The sequence below is a fragment of the Rattus norvegicus genome, chromosome 15 (genome assembly GCF_021556685.1).
Source record: "Rattus norvegicus strain SHRSP/BbbUtx chromosome 15, alternate assembly SHRSP_T2T, whole genome shotgun sequence".
Lineage (NCBI taxonomy): Eukaryota > Metazoa > Chordata > Mammalia > Rodentia > Muridae > Rattus > Rattus norvegicus.
The window spans coordinates 57,142,494-57,167,394 of NC_141548.1; the positions used below are offsets into that span (position 1 = coordinate 57,142,494).

Below are 24,901 nucleotides of genomic sequence, written 5' to 3' on the forward strand. Positions count from 1 at the left end.
CTCCCTCATACCATGGCAGGATTCTCAGCTGTACAGGCCCCAGTACATCTGGTCACATCTCAAAACAGTTCTTAATAGTTATCTATAAAGATCTACTTAATTTTTAGAAATTCCTTTTTGAGGCTAGGCTCAACTTTATACAAGTGATTTTGATTAATATCTTCCAGGACATAAAGCACAAATTCTTCTACATTAAAGTGTGAAACTGAGCTAGCCTATTAATTTAGTCTTAATTACACCCCATTGATTTTACTTCCTTGTAACAGATGTTCATTAACTTTTAAAAGAATTCTTAAGAAATGCTGAATAAATTATTTTAATCTCAATACTTCCTTGAATTTAAGTCTTTCATCACTTAATTTTGTAATATTTCACATTTGCTTAGGTATATCACTTAATAAAATTTTAATAATTATGACTGAAGATACTGTCATCTTATATTTTGATAAACCATTTTGATTTTGTGTATTTTTCCATAAACATTTTTAAAAAGTCTTCTATTTTTAGTTGATAAAAAATATGGGGGGCTGGAGAGATGGCTCAGGTGGTTAAGAGCACTGACTGCTCTTCCTGAGGTCCTGAGTTCGATTCCCAGCAACCACATGGTGGCTCACAACCATCCGTAATGGAGTCTGATGCCCTCTTCTGGTGTGTCTGAAGACAGCTATAATGTACTCATAAGTAAAATAAATCTTTTAAAAAAATATGGCACATGACATGATGTTTTAAGCATGTGAGCACTGTGGAAGGGATAACAGAACTATTTATGGTATTACTTCACGTATCTTTTTATTATGAAAACACTTTAAAGAGTATGTTATTAATTACAGTTAACATGTTGTAAAATAGCTTTAAAAATAGTTAAGTTAGTAGGGCCAGCTTACCAAACAACAAAACAAACAAAAAAATACCACAATCAACGTGTGTGTGTGTGTGTGTGTGTGTGTGTGTGTGTTAGTTACAAATCAGCCAGAAAACACCACACCGAGATTAGTATATAAAATTCAGTTAGCTTGAAAACTACAAAGACACATTAAAATATCATTCTGGCCAGCAGTTGTATTTCCTTTTCCCATTTAGTCTCAGTGAAAATTCTGGAATCTAAGTATAAGATGGTCTTAGTGTTGGTACAACACACTTTCTGAGTATGAAAAGGGAGAAAAAAAAGAGGGGGGAATTCCAGCATATCTCTTGAAGAGCAAAAGCATTAGTATGTATATGAGAAATAAAAATGTCACTAACAATTAATGTTGAAATAGCAAACTGGACTATATACAACTTTGGCAGTTGTTATAATGTTATGGTTTGTATATGATTGGCCCAAGGAGTGACATTATTAGGAGGTGTGGCCTTGTTGGAGTAGGTGTGTCACTGTGGTCGAGGGCTTAAGACCCTCACCCTAGCTGCCTGGAAGTCAGTCAGTCTTCCACTAGCAGCCTTCAGATGAAGATGTAAAACCCTCAGCTCTGCTGCACCATGACTGCCTGGATGCCGCCATGCTCTTGCCTGGATGTTAATGGACTGAACCTCTAAACATGCAAGCCAGCCCCAATTAAATGTTGTCCTTATAAGACTTGCCTTGGTCATGGCGTCTGTTCACAGCAGTAAAACTGTAACTAAGACAGCAGTGGACAATGAGATATTTAATGAACTCAAAGGCTACCTATGTATTAAATAAAGCCACTCCCAGCATTCACTCTGGAAAGCATCATCACGATACCACCAAAACCAACTAATTATTTGGTATCACTCCAAGGCTGCTTTAACTACAGGATGTAATTTTAAAAATCTAAGCACAATTACCTTTAATGTGTGTGAGAATATATGCTGGGATATTCTCTCTCTCTCTCTCTCTCTCTCTCTCTCTCTCTCTCTCTCTCTCTGTGTGTGTGTGTGTGTGTGTGTGTGTGTGTGTGTGTTTTGAGGATTTCAAAATCCAAGTAGGAAGTACCAATGATGTAAAAAGCTTCCCTCAGAAACTATTGCTATTCCAACAAGAGAACCATCACCACCCTGTTCTCTCCTGCACAAAGGCCAAGTCTGGTTGTTTTAAGTTTCCTGACAGTACGAGGTACCTGACAGTACTTTTACATTGTAAAGGACGCTCTTCTGGGAAAAGCCTATGAATTAATCAGAACAAGTCAGAAAAGTAGGAGGTGCTGGGGATACGATTCCCTAAGAGAAGGCACATTAAATACACGGCAGCAAATGTTTAAGCATTACCCTTTACCCTCTTCCCCAAACCAAGCGGGGGGGTGGGGGTGGCAAGAGGGCAACATGTTAAATTAGCAAAAAAGAAAGAGGTTAAAGAGCTATTTTACAGACAAAACAATTTCAGGAAAATATTTAGCTTACTAATGTTACAAAGCTTGTGACCTTGCCTTTTAAGTTAAAATATAATAAAAATAATTTAAATTCAAATGAGATGCAATCTTGTAATTACACGCGAGTCAAATTTTTCATATACCCTTTTGCAACATGTCATTATAGCTTGATTATAAAAGCAAGATAATAAATACCAACTTTTCTTTAAATGTTAAGACAAAATATAATCACTTATAGCTAACTTTTTATTTCCTTGAAAACTGACAAATGTTTTAATATTCTTCTAAAATGTGCATACTAATGTCAAAAATTAAAACTCCCAACAGAATCAACCACCATGCATGAGGGGTTTTTAAGTGTTTTAAACATGCTGCAACTTTATCCTACTGCAAGATTTCCTTCTCCATTTTCCACATAAGGACTGTATTCAAAGCACCAACATGACAATGTCCTGAGCTCCTAAGGAAGACACTGCTCATCACTTCTCAGAACAACCTTCTCTTCCTTTGCTAGGAACTCAACTGATGTTGGGGGGAGGGGGAGGAAAGGTGGGAGGATGCACCAAGTTAAATGTATTATTTCCTGGTGTTCTAGGGTTGGTGGTAGATTCTTGTGCTTTTACCAATGGCATATGTAACTTATAATATGCTCTTAAAGAGCAGAAAGCCTGGCTGGGTCCTTTGCCTCCTTCCTTTTGCATCTATTGCTAACAAGATGCAGACATGATGGTTAGTTACAGCACTCATGCTAGATAACTGTGAACAGAAATTACAAGCTAGCAACAGTAGAGCATAGCTGATGACCGCAGAGCCAGAGTAGTCAGGACTTGTCACCTTAGCACTTCCAACAGAGAGGGGGAATGTATCTAAGTCACTGATGCCTTGAGATGCTGTCAATCGGAAGTAGATGGGGAGTGCCAGCACTCATACTTTACAGAACTGAGACCCACAGAGATGGACAACTTGTCCACTCCATAGCTGACAAGCAACCTTCAAGTACCAAGCTCATACCAAGCTCTTAGTCACTCTGTAATGCTGCCTTCTCACTAGACCTGAAGAACTCAGTGAGAAACCTGACCAAGAACATGAAGTTTGCAAATGTCAAGACAACACTGGAGGAAGGTCAGGACTACTGTTCATTAGATCAGGACAGGCTTTAGTTTAATTTAATGTAAGAAGTCACAGTTAACCATAACTGAATTCAGCTTGTCTTGATAAGTATGCTGCAAGAAATATGAGGGCGAGAAATCCATTTCCTATTGGGGCCCCAACTACAGAAGGCAAAAAAAAAAAAAAAAAAAAAAGGCAGAGATATGAATAGCTGGGCTGGAGAGATGGTTCGGCAGTAAAGAGTGCATGCTACTCTTGTGTAGACCAGACTTCAACTCCCAGTGCCATGTCAGATCCTTATAATCTCCCCTGTAATTCCAGCTCCAGGGACTGATGCTCTCTTCTGATCTCCAGGGGCACGGGCACGAGCGCGTGCACACACACGCGTATACATACACACACATACACACACGTACACACACACACACACCCTTAAGAGTGTGAAGAGAAGGCTAAGTGGCTACGAGCGCGTGCACACACACGCGTATACATACACACACATACACACAAGTACACACACACACACACACACACACACACCCTTAAGAGTGTGAAGAGAAGGCTAAGTGGCTAAGAGCACTTGCTCTTGTAGAGGATTTAGGTTCAATTCTCAAAACCCACATGGCTGCTCATAATTGTTTGTAACTTGAGTTCTGAGAGTTATAAAGGTTACTAGTTGTAAGTGTCCCCAATGAGCAGCAGAGCTTGCTGTAGCAGCCATCTGGGCTAGCTCCCACCATGAAAGGATGGAGGCTGAATCTGACTCGACTGCAGCCAGGTGGTGTTTTTCAAAATGAAGGCAAAGGAGAGGAGGGCAAAGAGAGAGAGTCAGGGTGGTGAAAAGGGGGAGAGGGTAGGGGTGATGGCTGGAAAGTGTTTAGGGCATAAAACAGTTGACACAGTGAGCCCTGTAGGTTACTGAGTTCTCTCGTTCTCTCTCTCTCTCTCTCTCTCTCTGTTTTTTATTACATCTACAATACCTCTTACTAAATATATGCATACTGAGTACAGGTATCTGTCTGACAAAAGAGTGTATTACTGAGTTCTCTTTTTAAGTTACTCCTAAATATACACAATCATCTATAAAATAAAACTACTATTATTTTAAAACTGCCCAAAAGATAAATATCTATAGAGACCACTAGAACAAAAAGCATCTTGAAATTAGAGAAATTAAGAAATGGAAGACACAAACAAAGGCAAATGAGAGGTGAGGTGTGGCTTTGTACCCAGGCTCCTTTGCTTCTTAACTACCTTGATTTTCTTAAATCAGCAAATCACAATGAAGACTGGACAATGCTGTCATTCTGGAGAACGCAAGACTTAGCCTCGTTCATATCAGTCTCTTATAAAATCACAGAGAAGAAAGGCTGACGAAAGGACACACACGAGACCTTAGCTTACAATAAAGGTAGACCACTACTACATTTTGGTACAATTTGATACATTCCAAAGAAATTCATTTTTTAGACTCATGTTTTTAAAACATCTACAATAGACACTTATTTAAAATTGTCTTCACAGCATAAGACTCTTGCCTGTCCAAAATTCTAGCCCACATCACCATGGGTTACTACTACATATGTAGGAAATAACGTAAGGATATAAGGTAATAAATATGAAAACAAAAGGATTTTTTTTTTTGTTTGGTTGGTTTTTCAAGTTTCTCAGTGTATCCCTGGATGTCCTAGAACTTGCTCTGTAGACCAGGCTTCACCTCAAAGATTCACCTGCCTGTGCCTCCAGTGCTAGGATTAAAGGACCGTACTACCATTGTCTGGTGAAAACAAGACCTTTTTTATTTTTAAAGCAGAAGAAAATTCCATTGTGCTTGCTAATTCTACCTTCAGTTTACAAATAGAGAAACTAAAGCTTAGCAAGGAGCAAGCCACTGCAGAGCACAGCAAGTAACAAGAGCTCTGAAGTCAGCTTCAGAGCCCACTCTCCACTACAATACACTCTCCCTACCTACATTCTCTTTCCCTTTAAAAAGTAGAAAGCTGTTTCTTACCCCTACTCCATTTTTGCAACACTATCAGCAATACAATTAGAGGTAAAGCAGTCCACCTAAAATTTGATTTTAAGAGCACTGCAAAAAATAATGGCCATGTATGTGTAGAAGGCACATTTAAAGGTTTTTTTTCCCCTTAACAAAATTTTTTTACTGTGCTCTATTGTCTGATAGTTAGTGTTGTCAACTTGACAGAATCTAAGATAATTTGGGAGCTGGGCCTCTGGCTCTACCTGAAGAAAATTATTTTTATTATATTGAGGTGGGTAGAACTGCCCACTGTGGGTGGTACCATTCCCTGGCCAGGATCCTGTACTGTGCAAATGGAGAAGGTAATGGAACATCACCATGCATTTATCCCTCTCCACTTCCTGATTGTAGATTCGATGCTACCAGTTGCTTCAAGCTTTTGGTGTCTTATCTTCCACACCATGACAAAGTATGTACAGTGAAATATGACCTAAAATAAACCCTTCCTCCTTTAAGTTGATTTCTTGTTAAAAGTATTTTGCCACCCTGATAGGAAAAGAAACTAAGCTACTGTCAATACATCAATAAATTTCAAGTTGCCACTATTTGAGATGAGTAACTCTTCCCTTATCAGGGTAGCCAGTGAGGAGGGAAGGAGAGAGGTGATGCCATTAGTATATGACTCTCACGTTGGGGTTTAGTGGCTACTGCGACAAGGATAAGAGGTCTGGCGATTTATTTCTTCACTCATTCATTTATTTATCCATTCTCTCTGAATTACGCAGAAACAAACCATGACTTCTTCAAATTACCTAAAGAAAATACTAAGACTAACATAAAAATTAATGCAATAGTTTAAGGCAATTTATATGACAGCTTCCAAGTATAACAAACATGTAGAAGTAGTAACACAATCCATCTTGAAACAAACAAAACTTAAGAAAATAAAAACAATCCTTTTTCATGGATATACTATTATGTATTATTATTTAGGAATAATACAGACTAAATTAGATCATAGCTCATAATTAACAAAAATATACATATTAAAAACTGGATTTTAACATCAGGATGGTTCAGTAAACCAGTCAGTTTTTCAACAAAGTATCTACAGTACACAAACAGCTTGGAAAATAAACATTTACGACCAGCTATAATTCTGTTTGCAGTGCAAAAGAGATGTAGGTGTGTGTGTCTGTGTCTTTGTGTGTAACTATTTATCTAACATAGACACAAAGAAGGAACAGTTCTAATGTACAGACTAAAGTGGTCCAGCCTGGATATCAAGTGACAATTTTATGGTTCTTTTCGAAGTAACGTAAGCTGCAGTAGGCAGTCTCTGAAGATAACAGTCAACAATAATAATCCCTCCCGGGGCTGGAGAGACAGTTCAGTAGGAATAGCAAGCACTAGATCCCAAGTCCAAATCTCTAGGACTCATGTAAAAAGCCACAACTAGCAGCATGCATCTGTAAAGCCAGGGATGGCAAGGCAAGGACACCCACCCTTTTTGAACTGGCTAGCTCCTGTTCAGTGACAGGCCTTGTCTTCAAAAACTGAGGACAGATATAAGGAAGATACCCAGTGTTGACCTCTGGTCTCTACATGTACACAAGAACACACACACATAAACATGCATCCACACACCACTACACAAGTATTTACACACCTCTAACTACAAATGCACCCCCCACACACACACACTCAGATAAGAACCCCTTTTGTCTCTGTGCATGCATATGGTTGGTCTCAGGAAGTGAAGTTAGGTTGGTAAGATGGTCCAGCAGTTAAAGGTATAACCACGAAGCATGAAGACCAAGTTTGATACCTGGAACCCACATGGTAAAAGAATCTTGCATGCTGTCCTTGAGGGGACACACGGGGACACACACACACACACACACACACACACACACACACACACACACCCCAAATGTAAAAGTGGAGTCTATCCATTTCCTAAGAAATCCCTGCTCAATGAATCTCATCTTGCCTGATTCCTTCCTTCTTACAGAGCATGGAATAAAAAGAAAAAATCAATTTGGTATGAATTTAGAAAATAATTATTTATTAAACAAAATAACTTAATGAATCCTGATAGAGCATTTCCCCCTATTTTAGTTTTAAACTTCAGAAAAGCATTGAAGATAATATATAATAAACACTTACGTGCCCCACAGCTGTACTGGACTAGATCTAACATTCTACTCATGATGCAATTTGGGAACAGCTTTCCAGGAGGACACCTAGCAATTCAAAGTGCAACTGCTATGTTCAACTCCACAAACTCACGGGGCATTAAGACAGTCAGATAATTAGCCACCAAATCCCCCCAGAGTTTTGAATAATCTGTAGCCACATACAAAAGGGGGGAAACAGAAAGGAAGAAGTGGGCGTGGGGATTGTTTCCTTCTTGAGTTAGACTGGCCCTGTTACTAGAAGGGGCTAATCAACTGCACTTGAAGAACCCTACCCACCTATGATGCTAAATATGATGTTGGGCTAGACACCACACAGAGAGTACTGCAGTGCACGAAGGAGAACCAAGGTACCCCTGCAACACTGAAGCAATCAGTCCGGCAAGTCAGAAGCAGTGCTACAGCCAACTCACAGTTGGGTGCAGATGTGTGAGCCTCTCACTGACAGCAGCTGTGAAAAAGCTGCCCAGCCTGACTGATGCACTCCCACACACCTGTGGAAATGCTGCATCATTATTTTAAGCTCCATTTTAGGGTGTTTTCTTCCCCAGCAATAAACTGCTAGAATGGTGATGAGAACTGATAATGACCCCAAGAGCCTCTCTGGAGGAAAGAACTTTGCTATCAGAGACTGGAATCCTCCAATACTAACTAGGAAGTAAACAGCTGTGCTGAGAGGGATCAGCTAGGACACGTAGAAATGCAAAAGACATAGCAGATAGATTCTAAACATCCCTGGATGTGTTTAATATCTGACTAGACACAAGTTAAAAAAAATCATCAGTGAGCTAGAACATGGAAAAATTAATTTTGCACAGTATGCAGCACAAAGGGGAAAGCAAGAAAACAACAAAACAAACAAAAACCAGAATAGAGATGCAGAAGATAAGGATATAATCAAACAGTTGAGCATATGCTTAGAACAGTTGTTCAGTCAGGATTTCAGGGGGAGGAAGAAAAGGATAGACAGACAACACTTAAAGGGATTTCTGAAAATGTCCTATGATTAAAGGAAAACACTAAAGGCAATCACTAGGCACAAAGTTCAATAGATCCTAGGCAGCTTAAAGGAGTAACCTAATCACAAAATATACCCCGTAAAGTATCAAAGAGAAATCCCAAATGCCTTCTTAAAAAAAAAAAAAAATGCATGTTTTGTCAAGAAGCACCCGTGTGGGAGAGCTGGTGAAAGACTATCCCTCTGGAACTGCAGGTCAAAATAAAACTCTGCCTTAACTTAGTATTTTAATCACCGCAACAGAAGAATAACTAATACAAATGCCAATCACAGAATATTAAATACCTTATGATTCTATCTATATGAAGGTCTCTGAATAGATAACTATGTACAGATAGCAGCAGTAGAGATCAATGCTGGTGGGATCAATGGATAACTGCTAATTATATTAAAATGGTCCAAAAATGGAATGTTGTGACAGGTGTATGGCACTATAAATATACTAAAACTAACAAACTGTACACTGAAATATGAATATAATATTCATATTATCAATAAAACTACAATATAAAAATAGCATAATACAAATATACCTCTTTCTTTATAAGACCACTAAGTACTGTCAAACTCACTTATCACTGTGATTGGGTTATGAAAAAGAGAAATTCAACACCAGGAAGCTTTCCCTCTAAAGCAAATTATCCCCATATATTACTATATCACTATATATTACATTAACTTTGGAATGGCTCAGAAGAGAACCCCCAACGGAGAAGGACCCTGGACTAAAGGAATTACAAGGTGATAGTACCTGGATTTGCTTTCACATAATCCAGACAAAGCAGATATGAAAGAAAGAAATCATTAACTAGCCATTTATTTTTTATTTTTTATTTTTTTGGTTCTTTTTTTCGGAGCTGGGGACCAAACCCAGGGCCTTGCGCTTCCTAGGTAAGTGCTCTACCACTGAGCTAAATCCCCAGCCCCCTACTAGCCATTTATTATTAGTATGTGAAGGCTGAGTTATGACTGAATGTGGAAGGCTTATAAATATTCTCTGTACTATTTTAATTTTGAATGGAAAAAGAAAAAGATATGTAGCAAGCTTAAAGAATATTAATAGTATTATGAAATCAGTTTTACAAAATTACCTGTGTTTCTACAAAGATGACATACCCAATGATTTTCAAATAAATCTAGTTGGTTGAATGGTGTACATAGCACTACAGTAACCACGAAAACAAAGCAGACTTCTTTAAAATGAAAGTTTTACCACTTACATATGACCTGATTTGATTTAAAGCTGATAGAACGTGATTCATTATAAAATGTCACTACAGCCAAGTAACACTAAACAGTAGTCGATCAGACAACGTATCAACATACCAAGGCAAATTAACTTCAATGATGGCTAGTAATCAGCACAACTGTTAAAGACCTAAACTGAATTACAAATACTTAAAGCTATTACTTCCACTAACGAGTATGAATAATTATTATAAATGTAAACACTTTTACAAAGGTATTTAAAGCAAATTTAGAGTCACAGATATTCCAGAGCTATTATAAGTGAGGTACTGCGCACAGCCTGAAGAAAAGCCAAGATATAATCCTGTACACCAGAATATCAGAATGAACAAAGACAATGCTTTATTTTTGTGCACTTTGCTCACAAATATCAGAAACATTCCTCAATCTTCAGAAGAAACAAGATGGACTCTATTGTACAGGATGATATCTATAGCTGTATGACAGTTAACTTCAAAAATTAATACTGGGTTGGTCTGTTGTAACAAAGTCACCCCAGCTGGACTCACTGTGTAGACTTCTAGCCCTACACTTTATACTCTATGCACCATCTGGCATGTTCCAAGTTCCTCACACCCTTTCTGTCCCTTACAAATGTCACTTCAGTGTGCAAGAGGCTTTACTTGCTGGGGTGAAGGACGGAGATGCTAGAAGCTCCTGGAAACCTTTCTCACTCAGCCAATATAATTCTGTTGTTTTAGTGGGGTTTTTCTTGTTTTGTTTTGTTTTTTCCTCTTTTGCTTCCACTGAACTCCTTCCCTTCCTATTCATCCTCTAAATTCAATCCATTGGAAACAGAGACCATGCTTCTTCAAAATACTTAGTATTCAGATATCCACAGCCCTTTAGTCTTCTTCCATGAGCTGTCAGTCTAATCTCAAAACTAGTCACTTGGACGCCATCTTGGATGAGTTCTAGAATACCAACTCCCAGGTGTTTATGTACTTAGATTCTCTATTCTCTCCAGCTTTCTGAAATAACAACTTCCAAGCTACAGAATCTACTAGAGTATAATCCACTCAAAAAGGCCTTTGCAAGGAGGAACTACTCCATGTACAAAGCATCTCATTAACAGAAAAAAATGTCACTGGGTAGAAATGATTTCAAGAATAAAAAACTCATGAAAAATAATTCAAATAAATTACTTGCATCACTGATTCAACTGACATTCATTTTCCGCAAATACTTCCACTTGTCCCTAAGTCATGTCAGACTTAAAAGTTGTTAAGTTAGATTAAAAAAAAAAATAATTGGAGCCCCAAATTAAATGGTAAATTTACCAACCTACATGTCTCAATGTATGTTGCTAGTACAATTCTCTGGTCTGCCTTAACACACAATATTTCTGAAGCTTGGTATTTTTTACTACTGTACTATTTCTAAACAACACCTATATCCATGCTTGAAAATGTTAAAAGTAATGTATATTAGAAAGGAGATGCATATTTCTTTCTGCCAGTATTTTGTTTCTCCCTTATAAGAAGGACTGAAGCATCCATACTTTGGTCTTCCTTCTTCTTGAGCTTCATGTGGTCTCTGAATTGTATCTTGGGTATTTTGAGCTTTTGGGCTAATATCCACTTATCAGTGAGTACATACCATGTGTGTTCTTTTTGTGATTGGGTTACCTCACTCAGGATATTTTCTAGTTCCATCCATTTGCCTAAGAATTTCATGAATTCATTGTTTTTAATAGCCGAGTAGTACTCTATTGTGTAAATTTATCACATTTTTTTGTATCCATTCCTTTGTTGAAGGACATCTGGGTTCTTTCCAGCTTCTGGCTATTATAAATAAGGCTGCTATCAACATAGTGGAGCATGTGTCCTTGTTACATGTTGAAGCATCATTTGGGTGTATGCCCAGGAGTGGTAGAGCTGGGTACTCAGGTAGTGCAATGTCCAATTTTCTGAGGAACCTCCAGACTTCCAGAGTGGTTGTACCAGCTTGCAGTCCCACCAACAATGGAGGAGTGTTCCTCTTTTTCCACATCCTCACCAGCATCTGCTGTCACCTGAGTTTTTGATCTTAGCCATTCTGACTGGTGTGAGGTGGAATCTTAGGGTTGTTTTGATTCTCAGTTGAGAATTCTGTTTAGTTCTGTACCCCATTTTTAATAGGGCTATTTGATTCTCTGGAGTCTAATTTCTATAGTTCTTTGTATATATTAAATATTAGCTTTCTATCAGAATAGGATTGGTAAAGACCTTTTCCTAATCTGTTGGTTGTCATTTTGTCCCATTAACAGTGTCTTTTGCCTTACAGAAGTCTTGCAATTTTGAGGTCCCATTTGTCTATTGTTGATCTTAAAGCATAAGCCATTGGTGTTCTGTTCAGGAAATGTTCCCCTGTGCCCATGTGTTCAAGGCTCTTCCTCACTTTCTCTTCTATTGGTTTCAGTGTATTTCGTTTTATGTGGAAGTCCTTGATCCACTTGAGCTTTGTACAAGAAGATAAGAATGGACTTATTTGCATTCTTTTACATGCTGACAGCTGAACCAGCACCATTTGCTGAAAATGCTATCTTTTTTCCATTGTATGCTTTTAGCTCCCTTGTCAAAGATCAAGTTACCATAGGTGTGTGGGTTCATTTCTGGGTCTTCAATTTTATTCCACTGATTTACCTGTCTGTCTCTGTACCAATACCATACAGTTTTTATCACTATTGCTCTGTAATTCAGCTGGAGGTTAGGAATGGTGATTCCCCGAGAAATTCTTTTATTATTGAGAATCATTTCTGGTATTCTGAGTTTTTTGTTATTCCAAATGAATTTGCAAATTGCTCTTTCTAAGTCTATGAAGAACTGAGTTGGAATTTTGATGGGGATTGCATTGAATCTATAGACTGCTTTCAGCAAGGTGGCCATTTTTGTTATATTAATCCTGCCAATCCATGACGAGCATGGGAGATCTTCGTGTACAGCAGAGAATGAAGGAAAGGCCATTCAGAGACTGCCCCACCTGGGGATCCATCCCATATACAGTCACCAAACCCAGACACTGTTGCTGATGCCAAGAAGTGCATGTTGATAGGAGCTTGAGATAGCTGTCTCCTGAGAAATACAGAGGAGGATGCTCAGAGCCAACCATTGGACTGAGAACCGGGTCGTCAATGGAGGAGTTAGAGAAAGGGCTGAAGGAGCTGACGGGGTTTGTAACCCCATGGGAAGAACAGCAGTATCAACCAACCAGATCCCCCAGAGCTCCCAGGGACTAAACCATCAACCAAAGTGTACACATGGAATGACCCCTGGCTCCAGCCGCATACATAGCAGAGAATGACCTTGTTCAACATCAATGGGAGGAGAGGCCCTTGGTCCTGTGAAGGTTCAGTGTCCCAGTGTAGGGTAATGCCACAGTGGGGAAGCAGGAGGGAGGGAGTGGGTGGTGGAGCATCCCCATAGAAGCAGGGGGAGGAAGGATGGGATAGGGAGTTTCTGTTTGGGAAACCAGGAAAAGGGATAACATTTGAAATGTAGATAAAGAAAATAAAATAAAAGAAAAGGGCGTGGGGAAAAAAGCTCTTTGAGCTGAGATAGCACAAGCAATCTGCTCTGATCCTGTTAAATCTGACAAATTAAACTTAAGTTTGGGTGGGTGCTGGGGAAAAAAAGAAAGAAGGAGGTGTGTGTGTGAGGATGAAGTTGCTGACGATATGTAGAATATTAGTATAGATCTCTAAGCTAAAAATCAAAGAAGTTGGATGTGGTGGCCCACACACATTTGGGAGGCAGAGGCGGGTAGATCCCTATGGATTTGAGGCCAGCCTGGTCTGCATATTAAGTACCAAGGCAGTGAGACTTGTCTCAACAAACCAAACAAACCATCAAAGCAGTACTGCTGAGATAGCTTAGCCAGAAAGGCACCTGCCACCTGTGACTAAGCTCCACCCAAGGACTCACGAGGAGAGAAGTGACTCTCTTGGTCTATTTCCCCCCCAAACCCCCCAACACACACAATACACAGGAGAAAAGAAAAAGGGGGGAGGAGAGAGGAGGTAGAATGGGGAAGAGGGGAGGAAGAGAGACGACCAGTCCAGACAGACAGACAGACAGACAGACAGACAGACACGCTCTAAGACTATTACCCTAAAAGTATCACTTCTCTTTTCTGAATAAAGAAGTACGGTCTCGAATTGACCCCCCATAAGCCAGCTGAAAGACACAGTCTGAAAGGGAGGTGACTGTCAGGAAACACTGGGAGAAGACTGGGGAAAAGGAACCAAAAGAAGTCAATAAAGAGACTAGTTTAGAAATCCAGTGCTATTTGAAGCTACTATATACAGACCGTCGCTTAATCCAGCTGCAGGACTCTGGAAGTACCCTCAGAGTGCCCTAACTACTGGTTATGGAATAATCACTTTTCCCACTAAATCTTCTCAGGTTAGACTGACAGGCTATCCCAGAGTTAAGAGTTAGTAGTCTGGTACTGTCTATCCCTTCCTGTGAGAAAACTAGCCAACAGAAGAAATAGCTCTCAGGCAGAAACAATGTATAAGCTACTATAGGCACATTCATGGCTTGGCACAGGCATCCTTTATGCCAGTCCCAAATCACAGGAGCCAGTCTATTTGTGCATACAAGAAACATCAGTGTTAACCAAGACACAGCAGAGAAAGTGATGAAAATTGCTCTAAACTATGTTTTTCCTTTGTTTAACAGTATAGGTATTCATCTGAATAAATGGCCAAATTATGGTATGCAACAAATTATACAGTAGGGAAAAATCTATTACATCACCACAGGCATTAAATTCTACAGCCACATGTAAGAAACTGAGCTGTAAACAACCCTGGGTGGAGAAGGGTTTTTTTCTCTATGAAGAGAGACAACCATACTTTCATCCCTAAAATGTTCTTAAGGAAGGCTCTTCAGAAGGAAGGATGGGGTAAGCAAACCAGCGTGCATCTGTTGGAACAGTTAGTGAGTGTCTGATACACGGAGTGCTTTTAAAACGCCCATCAGGACAGACTTCAGCTACGCAATTCTCCTCAAACACAGCAGTCTTTCAGTATATGCTGGTTCACCATCAACATTCTCCAGGCCATCTACCTCTACTAGATGGTAAGGGAAATACAAGACCGTGGTTTCATTTCACAACCTTAAAGTGCTTATTGAGTGATTTTGTATAATGGAGTATTAAATGATGAAAGAAATTTATGCTAAACTTAAACTTAAGAGAAATTGGTCTCTCTTCTTTTGATAAATATCTTTTATATTCCAAGTATTAATAAACTAATATTGTGAACTGAAGTAACATATGAGTTATAAACAATGCCCCTCCTCATTTGAAGCACTCCCTCTTCATACTCTATGCACTGCTCTCTGCTTCTCAGCTTTTGGTCATGTCCAAACATAACTGTTAACTTTACTCTGACAAATGAAAAATAACCCAATATTCAGTGAATAGCTTATCCCCCAGCAGTGTCTCAGATGTGACCCCAGCGCCTTAGACTTACCCTAGAAATGATTTTCTACTCTCACACATTTTTGCCATACAAATGGCAGTAGAAAGATCTGTAGAAAGATCAGTCTGTAGAAAGATCATGTCACCAGAGCAGTAAGAATGACATAATGAACTGCATCTCCCCAGTGATGCTAAGTAATACAAACCATGCTTACTTGGGACAGAGTTGTATCAAAATACAGAAAACAAAATGTATTTAAAAAGAGAACATTAAAATTAAAGAAACCACTGGAATTTGAGCAGTAACAGCTCCCACAAACTATGAAAACATTTGGGGATTTTATGTTATCTTGTACTTATCACAGTGGTTTGTGGTTGTGTATTCTTTTGAAAAAGGAATCCACACAGAGGTGTGTACTGAGAAATTTAAGGGTGGAGTGACTTGCTGAAGTCCCAACATAACCCTGCCAGGTGAAAGGGTAGAGGTTGTCCTACACCTGAGCAACACTAACTATACCTGGTCTCCTTGGATGAAAACAAAGATATGACTGCTCTTAGGGAGGCTTTAAAAATGAGACACAGGCACTGGAGAGGTGGCTCAGAGGTGGCTGTTCTTCCAGAGGACCTGGGTTTAATCCCCAGCACCCACCTGGCAGCCCACAGTACCAGAGGATCTGAAGCTCTTTTCTGGCCTTCTCCAGCACTGCACACAGATTGTGCACAAACATACATGCAGGCAAAACACCCATATGCATGAAGTAAAATTAAAACTAAAAGGTGAAAGACAACTGTAGAAACAGAAATGTTTTAAATTAAATTATGTCAATGACTTAGTTTCAAAACCTCAAAGAAATGACTTACATAATGAAAACAGTTTTTCCCCATGATGACTCAGTTTGTAAAGCTGCTAGAGCTACCCCTAAGAACTTGGGTAGACAAGCGTCTAAACAAAGAAACAACTTCATCAACTGGAAGCAACAGGAAACCATAACTCCCATCCCCTGCCATTCCCCCTGGGAATGACAAGTTTCTAAGTTCTTCTCAACTGTTTTACAAAACTGGAAATAACCAGGTAGGTATCAAAAGGTAGGTATCAAAGTGTTTTAGGAATAGGTAAACGTGGGGCTGGAGAGATGACTCAGCTTGCTATTTTTACAAAAGACCCAAATGTTATTTAGCCAATAGCACCCCTATTGGATGGCTCAAAACTATTTCTAACTCCATCTCTGGGGAACCCAATGTCTCTGGCCTCCATGGGAACCAGCGCTCATGTATATATACCCACATGCAAGCACCCACACCCACACCCACACCAGACAGACACACAGACACCCACACCCACACATAATATAACAAAAATAAATGTTTTTTTTAAAAAAAGAATAAGTATGGCATACAATAAAAGTCAAAATGTGTTAATGCCTTTTGACTTTAATAAAAAAAAAAGTATCAAGGAATGTCAGAATCCTTGGCATAGAGATCCATAATGAAGTTACTTATTAAACAGAAATCATACCCAATAAACACTAATTCAGAAAGCATAAGTGAAATTCATCTGTATTAGAACATTTGGGTACATTAACAAATGTACATCGATGATTAAAAAATAGGAAAAATTGGGGCTGAAGAGACAGCTCAGTGGTAAACAGAACAGGTTGATCTCCAGAAGACCCAAGTTTAAGTCCCAGCTAATTCCAGTTCCAGAGGATCCACTGTCCTCTTCCACCCTCCTCCAGCAACACACATACACATGCAACAAAGATACACAAGAAGGCAAAAGACGCGTACACATAAAAATAAATCAATCTTCTTCTTTATCTAGGAAAATTAAAATGGGCCAGAAATGATAGATGGAGGCTTCTGAGGAACAACATCCTGAATGTTAAGAGACGCACAATGAAAACACTGTCAGTATGATCGCGACAATACAGATGATGAAGAGGAGGCTACATTAACAAATTACAAAAATGCATGGGTGTCACAGCTGAACAGAATGCAGGCATCTCCACACTACTGAGTATTCACAGTTTCACTGCAAACACTGGGCTGTTAAGCTTCTCACTGATGCAACTCGTATCACGAATGTCTAACAAAACTACAGACCTTTTTTTAATTCTAAAAAAAAAAAAGAAGAAAAACTAATCTTGTGAATGTATAATATACACTTTCTAAAACAGCTCTATTAGCTAAGCACTTCCAGCATTGCTAGAAATATAGAGGACACTGCTTAATTCAGTTCCAAAACTATATTGGTTTTCTCCAGTTAAACTTTATAGACACGTGAAGAATGTAGACAATGAGCTGCACTCACACAGAAACTCCAGAGCGAGAGTTCCTGTTTTTCCTCTGGAGAAACGGGAGGGGGCTGGGACCAGGAGGAAGAAAAACAGGAATCAGTGAAAACAGGAGTTGGAGTACTTACAAAACATGACAACTGGAAGCAGTTATAAAACTGGGAAGTGGGGTTGGGGATTTAGCTCAGTGGTAGAGCGCTTGCCTAGCAAGCACAAGGCCCTGGGTTCGGTCCCCAGCTCCGGGAAAACAAAAACAAAAACAAAACAAAACAACAACAACAACAAAAACAAAACAAAACTGGGAAGCACAGCAGTGCCTTGCTCAGCCACAATCAGAGATGACCTCCTGCAGTAGAGACCCACAGCTAGACAGCAGCAGAGTGAGAGACCTTGGAACACCCAGTCCTAGAAGGGATGTCTCCATCCAATCCCACACCTCAGGTCTCAAGGTGGGAATGGAAGACACAGAGGAAGCAAGGCCTTCCATACAGCAGGACTGATGAATATAGGAACTCTCAGAGATGGTGACCGCATGCATGCACAGGTCTAAACCTGATGGGGTTCCACTGCTCAGAGTGGAAGTGGACACAGCCCACATCCCTAATCCAGAAACTACCTCCAACTCACTCACAAAGGAAAAGTTAGTGAATCTTACTACGTACACAAACCTCACTCCCGGGTTTTGTACACCCATGCTAGCAGCAGATGCCACTGTGAAACAAATGGTATTTTGGAGATATTTTAATGCTTTGTCAGGCTTTTTCCCCCTTACTGGTCTCTGGCTTATAATATTATGCTTTTCACTCCAATCTGTGCTTTTATGAGTTTTCCACGTGCGGTGTATGTGTTTTTTGTTGTTCTCCTTTTCTGTTTGTTTTGCTCTATTCTGGTTTGTTTGGTGTTTGTTTGTTTGTTTGCCTGTTTTCTAAAGAATGAGAAAGAAAACATGGAGTGGACTGGGTGGGGAGGACCTGGAAGATGATGTGGGAGGGGAACCATAAGAATATACTACATGAGGACAATCTATTTTCAATAAATAAAACAGGAGTAAGTAATTAAATTTTAATGACTTGTCATTCCTGATATTATTTCTTTCCATCACTCTATATGCTAGGTTCTTTTCATTCCTCCTCACTCTGTCCTCAGTTGGAGGCCACCCCGTAAAGCAGCCCCCTAATTTGCACACATCTTTGAATATGAACTGCACAGACACTCCTTTCAATCTCTTCCAACCACTGAATAAAGAAACTTTTCTGCTCTTGGGCTCAGGCAGTTGGCAGTAAATCCACAGCAGACATTGAGGCCAACCACAAACCTGGGAGGCAGCTCAGAACCATACACAAGGCCAAACCCTGATCTCCATCTCACTTTGCTTTTCTCACACGTGTTGAGACTGCCATGACGGGAAAGGAGTCAGCAGAGGAAGAAGGTGGCAAACAACGCTTTCCTCCTCCTCCTGTGGAAGCCTTGTCACTTAATCACCAGGGAAACAAGAAAGCCCACAATACAGTTGCTAAGGTAGACAGGGCTTGGAGATGACTGAGAAGCAACATGTAGGAAGATGTGGGGAGCAGAGGAAAGCCTGAGGGGTGTGTGCTGCTGACATGGGCCTGGTGATGTTAAGGACCATAACCTTAGATCCTTAGGTTTAGAAAAGATCCTTGCCTTAGAAAAATGGCAAACCCCCACCCTCACCAGAATATGGTTCAGAGAGGGCAAAGCCCTCCTCTGGTCCATGTAAAGATGTTAATATTGTGACAGAAAATGTTCACCACAGCCCACTACTCCCCCCATACGTATAACCAAAATACTGTCTCTCTATGGAGACAGTGTGAACCTAACAAGATTAGCTAAACCTGCTTCCCCATTCAGCTGTACCATAAAACTCAACTCCTTGTTCAGCTGAATGCACTAACCCTGCCTCTGTTCAACCACACAGAACAAACACGCTGAGCTTCTCAGACTGGGTGAGGGTTCTTTATCAGGGAGCCCAGACCACCTAATCCCCGCTTGTCTGTGACCATGTGTTTGTCTTTCTTTACCCTCTCATTGCCCGAGTCAGGTCTCTCCCTGGGCTGTACAAAGACAAGGCAAAACTAGAATGCTCAGGGGACTCAGAAACAACCATGGACACAGGTACTTTGTATAAACACTTCTGCTAGCTTCTTCAAAAGGAGACTCTTTTTTTAAATAAAAGAACTAATCTTACTTTTTGTTGGGGTCTTTTCACCAAACTAGGAGCTCACCTAACTCACAAAGCTGATTGATTAGCCATCAAGCTTCAGAGATCCATCCACCTGGCTGTGTCACCCCACTTATGGGACTACAGACACATGCCATCATGCCTGACTTTTTTTTTTTTTAAAACAGGGCACAGAAATCTGAACTCAGGCCCTTATGGTCGGGAAGCACTTTACCAAAAGAACCATCTCATCACAGGGAGTCTGTTTTTAGAAAATATTTTTTAAACTTTTTAATTTAACATTGTTATTGGATTTTTTAAATTTGCATTTCAAATGTTATCCCCTTTCCAGGTTAATAACTAAAGCACGTAAGTGAGGCTGAGCAGACTATGCTCAAGAGCTTTAGTTTCTGCAGCCCCCAGAGGCCTCTCCTTCTAGGGTTTTGGAGAGAATTACAGTGCATGGAAAGGCGAGTCATTCCTCGGGAGAGATACAACAAATATTTAGAGAAGACTGACTGACGACCAATCAAGTCCCGTCTAAGAGGATGCAGTACTCTTAACAGAAACCTCCAACAGGAATGTAATTGCTCCAAGCCGGCTATCATGTGCTGCACCAGTGCTGGAAGGAGCAACGCCTTCGTTAATGTAACGCACAAGGCTCGCTTATTAAAGTACACTACACTAGCACTCCCCAGAACTGGGTCTAAAGATCCCTAGGGGATCCTCAAGATCTGGGTATCCAAACGGCCCAAACAACTTTTATTAAAACATGGAATTGCCTTGTGCTGCTCTGATTCTTGCAATGATGGCAGGAAAGGCAAGGTAGATGAAACTGGTGGTGTTGCCACAAACCAAGGCAGTGTCAATGAACCTCACCAGGGTTTTCCTCACTGCCTCATACTACAGGCTTCTGGTTTTTTAAACTTGGTTTCACTTCAGAATGTCTCTCTCAAGTAAACATACTTTAACATTTTGTAAAGTCAAATGCACAAAGCATTTCTGCTCCTACTAGGTAATATGGCTGCCTTAGCAGACTGCACAGCGTGACTGAGCTGGGAGTAGGTCTGACTTTTTTTTTTTCTTCTCAATGAAAATCATTGTTAACTTGAAAAAAAAAATCAACTAACAGATAAACCAGTTATTGGGACTCAAGTTATTTGGACAATATTTTTTTTTCAAACTTGAATGAGAAACGTTTATCCTTTCAAAGAAAATACCTCAATTGAACTTAAACAGGTAGATTTCCTAGAATTTTAAGTTTGAAAAACTTGTGCCTAGTACCTTAAGCTCAGCAGCTATCTATACTAAAGCTCGTTTCTTAGAAAATCAACAGCCCTGCGAATGAACACAGACATTCTCATAAACCTAATGAAAGAGGAGGCACTGAAAAGAACTAGTGTAGTCAAGAGTGAGGCTGCTGTTTGTTTGTTTGTTTGTGGTGGGTCTCTCTATGTCGCTCTGGCTGTCCTAGAACTGGCTATGAAGACCAGACTGGCCTTGAACTCACAGTGACCCTTTTAACTCTATTGGGACTATAGGCAGACACCATAACATCTGGCCTTTAATAAGGGTTTTAATCTGTCAAAAATTCAAAAGGTTGGGCCAGTAATATGTTATTACCCAGTGTCTGCTAACTTTTTAGGACAAGGCTAAGTAAAACTCTTTGGGAGCCCCATCCTCTGGCAATTGGTAATACATACCTATGATAACAGTAGTAAACAGCAGAGGCCATCCTTCAAACCAGTGGAAAAACAATCTAATGAGAATATACTGTGAATGCTAACAGGTTCATATGTATATAACAGAGAGCTGAAATTCACATCTCTCAAAAATCAGTATCACATGCTCCCTCCTCCACAAATGGGGTAAAATGCAGAAGCTATGTTCCCCATAAGACCCCAAACATCAACTTAAAATGTAGGTATCACCAGACTGAAAATTCCTCAGTGTCAGTTCAGATTTCAAAAGATTAATAATTCAGCATCCTCAACGAAAATCTTTACCCTAAATATTTTCTTCAAATGTATACATTCTAAATCACACTATATTCTACACCATACTGGCTGTGATACAGTATTAAAGTAAATGTTTCAGAGTATGAAGGCATGTCAAAGCCAATTATCTTAGCTGCTACTTCACCTGGGGAATAGATCTTTTAAACTGTGTAGAGGAGCTAACCAAACCTCATGAGCTTGATTAGCAAAGAGAAGGTGTGTGTGGTAACAAGCAAATACCAAGTGTAGAACAAGGGAAGTTTATATTTGGTCCTGAACCTCAAGTATCTTAAAACAAGCTGTTAATCTCCAAAGGAGAAAGTCGATCCACGCAAGTCAGTACTAGCAAGGAGTTTCATTTTACAGTACGAAAAACTATCTCTAGTGTACATGTTTCTTAGGAGGTAATAGACTTCACCTCATTCACTCTGATTCTGTTCTACTGGGTACTACAGGTATAACGCTGAGACTTATCCTCAGCCTAAAAAGTTTAATTAAGGGACAAAGTCATAGAAATCTTACTGCCAAGTGAATCTAAGTAAGGTAAGTGTCTTAGTTACTTTTCTACTATTTTAACAAAACACCCTGACCAAGACAACTTATAAAAGAAAGCATTTAATTTGGCTTACAATTTCAGAGGGTGAGAGTCCATGGTTGTGGAGCAAAGGCATGTAGGCAGGAAGAGCTGAGAGCTTACATCTTATTTACTCCATTAAGTAGGAGGCAGAGAGACAAACTAGGGATGTTGAAAATCTTTTGAAACCTCAAAGTATACCTCCAATGACAAACTTCCCCCAACAAGGCCACACCTCCTCATCTTTTCAAACAGTTCCAAACAGGAGACCAAGTATTCAAATATGAGCCCCTGAGGGCCATTCTCATTGAAACCATAACATTGAGGGTTAAAAATAGTTAGGGTGGAGAAGTGGCAAAGTCTAAGAGGTTGAGTGAGTTAAATGACAGTCACAAATCTGCATGTGTGATTTCTATAAGTGACCAGGTATTGTGGCTATTCCTGGTTGTCAGCTTGACTGTATCTGGAATGAACTACAATCCAGAATTGGAAGGCTCACCTTTGATACTGATCTTGAGGCTGGGAGATACAAGTTTCTGACCTGGATCTTGGTATAGAGATCTTGAGGCATAGTGGTTATGAATCCCAGACTAAGGCAAGGAGATCTCTGAATTCAAGGTCATCAGGGACAAAGCAAGTCCCAGATCCAGGCATGGTGGTACACACCTTTAATCTGGGACACATGTCCTGCTGGAGACCTATAATCGGACATTGGAAGAAGGAAGACTCTTCTTAGTCTGCCTGCCTTGTGAGTATGAGACACTGCTAGATCCTTAGACTTCTATTCACTGCTGCTGCTCACTGCTATTGGGGAGTTGGACGACAGACTGTAAGTCATCTACAAATTCCCTTCCTACATAGAGACTACCCATAAGTTCTGTGACTCTAGAGAACCCTGACTAATACAGCAGGTGAGGATCGTGGCCAAGCACCAGATTACAAGCAATCTAGTAACTATATGGCCAAGAGAACAAAGGGCTTGAATCTACAGAGAAAATGGAATGGAAAAGTGAATGCTTCCTATCCTGTGAGTCTTAGGTGATCTAAAACAACTCAAGTGTATGATTTACTGAGACAACAAAAAAGACAGGGTTGGACATTAGATACGAGACTAGACCTCTGTCACTGTTGCCACACTGAACCAAGCCTGCCACTGCCTCCTACTTGTAGGCTTCCCTGCATGTATCTCTTCTCCAGTCACCAGTCAGAAAGAGCCTTTACAACGCAGGTTGATCCCTGCTTCTCACTTCCCTAAGTACACCCTACAGTCACCACAAGGACTTCTGAATCCCTTCAAATCTGTACTAACTCTTGCTCACCAGCCTAAGAACCTACTTTAGACTCATCCAATTATGACCTCCCTGTTAATACCTGAACATGGTAGACTGGCTCTCATTCTAGGACACTGGTTCAATGTTCCCTCTCTGGCCTGAAAGCATCTGGCTGGCTAACAGCAGACGGGCGTTGCTACTTCCAGCTTCTCTCAGGACTGCTTCAGTCCGGCAGCCTTCCTGCCACTAAATCCAGTACCACCTGGGGGACTCACACATTACCAAGTTCTGCTGCCAGTTTGATATGCAACCTTGGCCCCTTCAGATCACAGCTTCTGTGTGATGACCCTGAGGAAGCGCTTCCCATAAAATTTCACCCAATGACGCTAGTCTCTTATTAATCACAGCTGATTCTCTTACCCCAGTTAAGCAAAGATTTCACGTCCAGATTCTTTTTTTTTTTTTTTCCGGAGCTGGGGACCGAACCCAGGGCCTTGCGCTTCCTAGGCAAGCGCTCTACCACTGAGCTAAATCCCCAGCCCCCACGTCCAGATTCTTAATGCAAAATACCACATAAATGGCCTGATAGTCCTTGCTTCCTTCTGAACTTCACCAGCCTCCGCCATTTGCCCTGTTCTAACATTCTTACTTTCAAAGCTCCTCTAACAGCTCATCAAACTCTATAAGCACTCAGCAGCTTTTCCAGCCCAAAGCTGCTAACACCTCCACAATTTTCCCAAAAGGAAAAGGTGGTCTTGTCATCATAGCAATATCCCACTCTCTGGTTCTAGTGTACTTTCTGAATCTCTGATAAACACCCAACCAAAAAGCAAGTTAAAAAGGAAAGGGTTTATTTTATTTGGCTTACACTGACAACCCTAGTCCATCACTGTGAGAAGTCAGGGAAGAAAACATGGAGACATACCCCTTACTGCTTCCTTCTTGGTTCTACTCAGTTTGCTTCTTTCTGTAACAGAGGACCACCTGCCCAGGGGTGGCATTGCCCAGTTGACTGGGTCAACACACATCAAACATTAATCAAGAAAATGCCCAAAGACATGTCCAGAGGCCAATCTGATGAAGACAATCCCACAACTGAAGTTCCCCCTTGCCAGATGACTCTAGTTTATGTCAAGCTGACAAAAACTAACTAGTGAATACTCCTCATCCTGTTACCCCAGACAACCTGAAGTCTGGGAAATTGTTTACTGTTCATTGTTATCTCCTCTACCAACAACACTACAAAGGTTCAAACTTTGCTCACTTAAATTTCCTAAGCCTCAAAGAGGATGTACACA

At 40.2% G+C, this 24,901-nt stretch overlaps 1 protein-coding gene and 1 non-coding gene across 3 annotated transcripts in view; both read right to left on the reverse strand.

Annotated features, from left to right (window-relative positions):
* Positions 1-24,901, reverse strand: part of Gtf2f2 (general transcription factor IIF subunit 2) — a 121,034-nt gene that overhangs the window by 73,843 nt on the left and 22,290 nt on the right. The gene's annotated exons all lie outside the window — the stretch shown is intronic.
* Positions 4,068-4,207, reverse strand: LOC120097218 (small nucleolar RNA SNORA5). Its single transcript, XR_015639178.1, has one exon. It is a non-coding gene; the product is annotated as a small nucleolar RNA SNORA5 (small nucleolar RNA).